This window comes from Cherax quadricarinatus, chromosome 75 (genome assembly GCF_038502225.1).
Source record: "Cherax quadricarinatus isolate ZL_2023a chromosome 75, ASM3850222v1, whole genome shotgun sequence".
NCBI classification, from domain to species: domain Eukaryota; kingdom Metazoa; phylum Arthropoda; class Malacostraca; order Decapoda; family Parastacidae; genus Cherax; species Cherax quadricarinatus.
Window position 1 is genome coordinate 13,159,603 of NC_091366.1, and position 6,000 is coordinate 13,165,602.

At 45.9% G+C, this 6,000-nt stretch overlaps 1 protein-coding gene across 3 annotated transcripts in view; it reads right to left on the bottom strand.

Moving 5' to 3' along the window:
* The window catches only part of LOC128691916 (uncharacterized), a 129,947-nt gene extending 124,224 nt beyond the window's left edge, over positions 1 to 5,723 (bottom strand). For all 3 annotated transcript variants that reach the window (XM_070101061.1, XM_070101060.1, XM_070101059.1), the window contains exon 1: positions 5,505 to 5,723. The gene's annotated coding sequence lies outside the window, so the exon portion shown is untranslated. The remainder of the gene's footprint in view (positions 1 to 5,504) is intronic.
* Between the last annotated feature and the right edge of the window lie 277 nt (positions 5,724 to 6,000).

The window sequence follows — 6,000 nt, forward strand, 5'->3', positions numbered from 1 at the left end:
CATCTGGAACAGCAACAGACCACAGCTGAGGAAACTGGTTAAGAGGAGGAAGAAGAGATCAAGCTCAAACAAGCCATATCTGCACTTCAGGCAAATCTTAAAGAGAAGCCAGAAATAGAGCTCTATGGACAGTTTTTTTTTGTGTGTGTGTGTGTGTGTGTGTGACAGGGGTGCAGTAACTCTCAAGCTGGACCTAGTGGCAGTAAAAGACAAAGAAGGGATGTAACCCCAGAGAGGGCTTTGATAACTGAAGTCTTTATGGAGGGGGATTACCCTTCCAAACAATAATCAGTCCTCCCTCTCTCCTCCCTGTCTTCCCAAGCCAACAAGAGTCTTCAGTAAAGGAATGTAATAGTGATTTAAATGATCATTTATTTATTTTATTTAGTTCTCATAGTTTTGTGTATGTAAAACTATAGTTAATCTTTAAAAAATGTATTTTTGCTAATATTTTTGGGTGTCTGGAATGGATTAATTGTATTTACATTAATTCTTATGGGAAATATTATTTCGGTTTTTGGCCATTTCAGATTTAGGCCAATCTTCTGGAATGGATTATGGCTGATAACTGAGGGTCCACTGTATAACAAATAATCACAACAAATTATTTCAACCATGGAATACTGTACATAATATGGTTGTTATTTAAGATATAAAACAGTACACAGATTTGTCCTTGCAAAAATTACACAATGAGAGAGAAAGCTCACACACTGCTGTTGTGGGAAAGGCTGAGTGTGAGTCAGATCTGCCTAGCATGGGCCAATAGGTCTACTACAGTGCTCCAATATTAAGAAAGTTTTATTTAGGCTTTTAAACATATTTTTTTACAATGGTCTTGATAGTATAGGTGATTAATAATTAAGTTTATTTAGGCACAGGTACACATAAGCACAAATATCATACATAGTGGAAATTGCCTAGGATAACCCCCCAAAAAAAGTCTAAGTGACTTATTTCCACTGGACATAATATTATGTAGATTTAACTTAGGCTAACTCAATAAGTCACTGACTTATTTCCACTGTTCTTGTAGAGTAGTGATGTATTAGTGATTGCAGGGATTGAGTCTTAGCTCCTAGTCCTGGATCTAATGAGACTGTAATTCATAACTCAATTCTTGTGGATCATCATGATCAAGGAAAGATGGAAGTTAATTCTGTGTCTGGTAATGATAGTATGATCACTGCCAAGTCAGGCTGGTGGTAATTGCAACACTGATACATGCTGACACGACACTACCACATGCTAGCTGGTGTGGACAGCACATTCCTGGTCACACCACAGCCTGCTTGGGGTGGTCAACACACCACAGACTGCTTGGGGTGGTCAACACACCACAGACTGCTTGGGGTGGTCAACACACCACAGACTGCTTGGGGTGGTCAACACACCACAGACTGCTTGGGGTGGTTAACACACCAAGCTTCTTGGGGTGGTCAACACACCACAACCTGCTTGGTGTGGTTAGCACACAACAGGCTGCTTGGGGTGGTCAGCACACCACAGACTGCTTGGGGTGGTCAACACACCAGGCTGCTTGGGGTGGTCAACACACCACAGGCTGCTTGGGGCGGTCAACACACCACAGACTGCTTGGGGTGGTCAACACACCACAGACTGCTTGGGGTGGTCAACACACCACAGACTGCTTGGGGTGGTCAACACACCAGGCTTCTTGGGGTGGTCAACACACCACAACCTGCTTGGTGTGGTTAGCACACCACAGGCTGCTTGGGGTGGTCAGCACACCACAGACTGCTTGGGGTGGTCAACACACCACAGGCTGCTTGGGGTGGTCAACACACCACAGGCTGCTTGGGACGGTCAACACACCACAGGCTGCTTGGGGCAGTCAACACACCACAGGCTGCTTGGGGTGGTCAACACATCACAGGCTGATTGGGGTGGTCAGCACACCACAGGCTGCTTGGGGTTGTCAACACATCACAGGCAGATTGGGGCAGCCAGCACACCACAGGCTGCTTGGGGTGGTCAACACACCACAGGCAGATTGGGGTGGTCAGCACACCACAGGCTGCTTAGGGTGGTCAACACACCACAGACTGCTTGGCGTGGTCAGCACACCACAGGCTAGCTGGCGTGGTCAGCACACCACAGGCTAGCTGGCGTGGTCAGCACACCACAGGCTAGCTGGCGTGGTCAGCACACCAGAGGCTAGCTGGCGTGGTCAGCACACCAGAGGCTAGCTGGCGTGGTCAACACACCACAGACTGGCTAAGGTGGTCAACACACCACAGACTGGCTAAGGTGGTCAACACACCACAGACTGGCTGGGGTGGTCAACACACCACAGACTGGCTAAGGTGGTCAACACACCACAGGCTAGCTGGGGTGGTCAGCACACCACAGGCTAGCTGGCGTGGTCAGCACACCAAAGGCTAGCTGGCATGGTCAGCACACCACAGGCTAGCTGGGGTGGTCAACACACCACAGGCTAGCTGGGGTGGTCAACACACCACAGGCTAGCTGGGGTGGTCAACACACCACAGGCTAGCTGGCGTGGTCAGCACACCAGAGGCTAGCTGGCGTGGTCAGCACACCAGAGGCTAGCTGGGGTGGTCAACACACCAGAGGCTAGCTGGGGTGGTCAACACACCACAGGCTAGCTGGGGTGGTCAACACACCACAGACTGGCTAAGGTGGTCAACACACCACAGACTGGCTGGGGTGGTCAACACACCACAGGCTAGCTGGGGTGGTCAACACACCACAGGCTAGCTGGCGTGGTCAACACACCACAGACTGGCTGGGGTGGTCAACACACCACAGGTTAGCTGGGGTGGTCAACACACCACAGGCTAGCTGGGGTGGTCAACACACCACAGGTTAGCTGGGGTGGTCAGCACACCACAGGCTAGCTGGGGTGGTCAGCACACCACAGGCTAGCTGGGGTGGTCAGCACAACACAACACTGATTGATGTAGTCAACACAACACAACACTGGTTGATGTAGTCAACACAACACAACACTGGTTGATGTAGTCACACAACACAACACTGGTTGATGTAGTCAACACAACACAACACTGGTTGATGTAGTCAACACAACATAACACTGGTTGATGTAGTCAACACAACACTGGTTGATGTAGTCAACACAACATAACACTGGTTGATGTAGTCAACACAACATAACACTGGTTGATGTAGTCAACACAACATAACACTGGTTGATGTAGTCAACACAACACTGGTTGATGTAGTCAACACAACACTGGTTGATGTAGTCAACACAACACTGGTTAATGTAGTCAACACAACACTGGTTGATGTAGTCAACACAACAATGGTTGATGTAGTCAACACAACACTGGTTGATGTAGTCAACACAACACTGGTTGATGTAGTCAACACAACACTGGTTGATGTAGTCAACACAACACTGGTTGATGTAGTCAACACAACACTGGTTGATGTAGTCAACACAACACTGGTTGATGTAGTCAACACAACACTGGTTGATGTAGTCAACACAACACTGGTTGATGTAGTCAACACAACACTGGTTGATGTAGTCAACACAACACTGGTTGATGTAGTCAACACAACACTGGCTGATGTAGTCAACACAACACTGGCTGATGTAGTCAACACAACACTGGTTGATGTAGTCAACACAACACTGGTTGATGTAGTCAACACAACACTGGTTGATGTAGTCAACACAACACTGGTTGATGTAGTCAACACAACACTGGTTGATGTAGTCAACACAACACAACACTGGTTGATGTAGTCAACACAACACTGGTTGATGTAGTCAACACAACACTGGTTGATGTAGTCAACACAACACTGGTTGATGTAGTCAACACAACACTGGTTGATGTAGTCAACACAACACTGGTTGATGTAGTCAACACAACACTGGTTGATGTAGTCAACACAACACTGGTTGATGTAGTCAACACAACACTGGTTGATGTAGTCAACACAACACTGGTTGATGTAGTCAACACAACACTGGTTGATGTAGTCAACACAACACAACACTGGTTGATGTAGTCAACACAACACAACACTGGTTGATGTAGTCAACACAACACAACACTGGTTGATGTAGTCAACACAACACTGGTTGATGTAGTCAACACAACACTGGTTGATGTAGTCAACACAACACTGGTTGATGTAGTCAACACAACACAACACTGGTTGATGTAGTCAACACAACACAACACTGGTTGATGTAGTCAACACAATGTAACACTGGTTGATGTAGTCAACACAACACTGGTTGATGAAGTCAACACAACACTGGTTGATGTAGTCAACACAACACTGGTTGATGTAGTCAACACAACACTGGTTGATGTAGTCAACACAACACTGGTTGATGTAGTCAACACAACACTGGTTGATGTAGTCAACACAACACTGGTTGATGTAGTCAACACAACACTGGTTGATGTAGTCAACACAACACTGGTTGATGTAGTCAACACAACACAACACTGGTTGATGTAGTCAACACAACACTGGTTGATGTAGTCAACACAACACAACACTGGTTGATGTAGTCAACACAACATAACACTGGTTGATGTAGTCAACACAACACTGGTTGATGTAGTCAACACAACACAACACTGGTTGATGTAGTCAACACAACACAACACTGGTTGATGTAGTCAGCACAACACTGGTTGATGTAGTCAACACAACACTGGTTGATGTAGTCAACACAACACAACACTGGTTGATGTAGTCAACACAACACTGGTTGATGTAGTCAACACAACACTGGTTGATGTAGTCAACACAACACAACACAACACTGGTTGATGTAGTCAACACAACACAACACTGGTTGATGTAGTCAACATAACACTGGTTGATGTAGTCAACACAACACTGGTTGATGTGGTCAACACAACACTGGTTGATGTAGTTAACACAACACAACACTGGTTGATGTAGTCAACACAACACAACACTGGTTGATGTAGTCAACATAACACTGGTTGTAGTCAACACAACACTGGTTGATGTAGTCAACACAACACTGGTTGATGTAGTCAACACAACACAACACTGGTTGATGTAGTCAACACAACACTGGTTGATGTAGTTAACACAACACAACACTGGTTGATGTAGTCAACACAACACAACACTGGTTGATGTAGTCAACATAACACTGGTTGATGTAGTCAACACAACACTGGTTGATGTAGTCAACACAACACTGGTTGATGTAGTCAACACAACACAACACTGGTTGATGTAGTCAACATAACACTGGTTGATGTAGTTAACACAACACAACACTGGTTGATGTAGTCAACACAACACAACACTGGTTGATGTAGTCAACATAACACTGGTTGATGTAGTCAACACAACACTGGTTGATGTAGTCAACACAACACTGGTTGATGTAGTCAACACAACACAACACTGGTTGATGTAGTCAACATAACACTGGTTGATGTAGTCAACACAACACTGGTTGATGTAGTCAACACATCGTAACTCACTGTAAAAAAGTTAATGCTGTACTATAACCACCGGGTGAGGGGGTCATAGGTGGTCACAAGTGGTCACAGGGGGTCACAGGGGGTCACAGGTGGTCACAGGTGGTCACTAGGGCCATCAGGGTGGCACTGTGGTGGCACTAGCGGCACCTATCACCCCACTACCTGGCAGCAAGACTCATCTTGAGGTACACACAAAGCTTCCCCACACTGCAACACACACCATCAACACAAACACTGCCTCACCCGCCGACACTTACAACCTCTCACCCAATCACAACCCACCTCCACGCTCTCCTGGGTTGTGATTGGTCCTCACCCGCCACTAACAACGTTTTCTCTCACTTCACGAAGTAGCCGCCGCAGGGACCATCACTATAAAACATAACTCCATTTACAATGCATAATTATGTATATAAGTAAGCCTATTCAGGTATAATTACACAATATATACACAGGTCTTAAGAATGTTTATTACGACCACTTGTCTATAACGTTT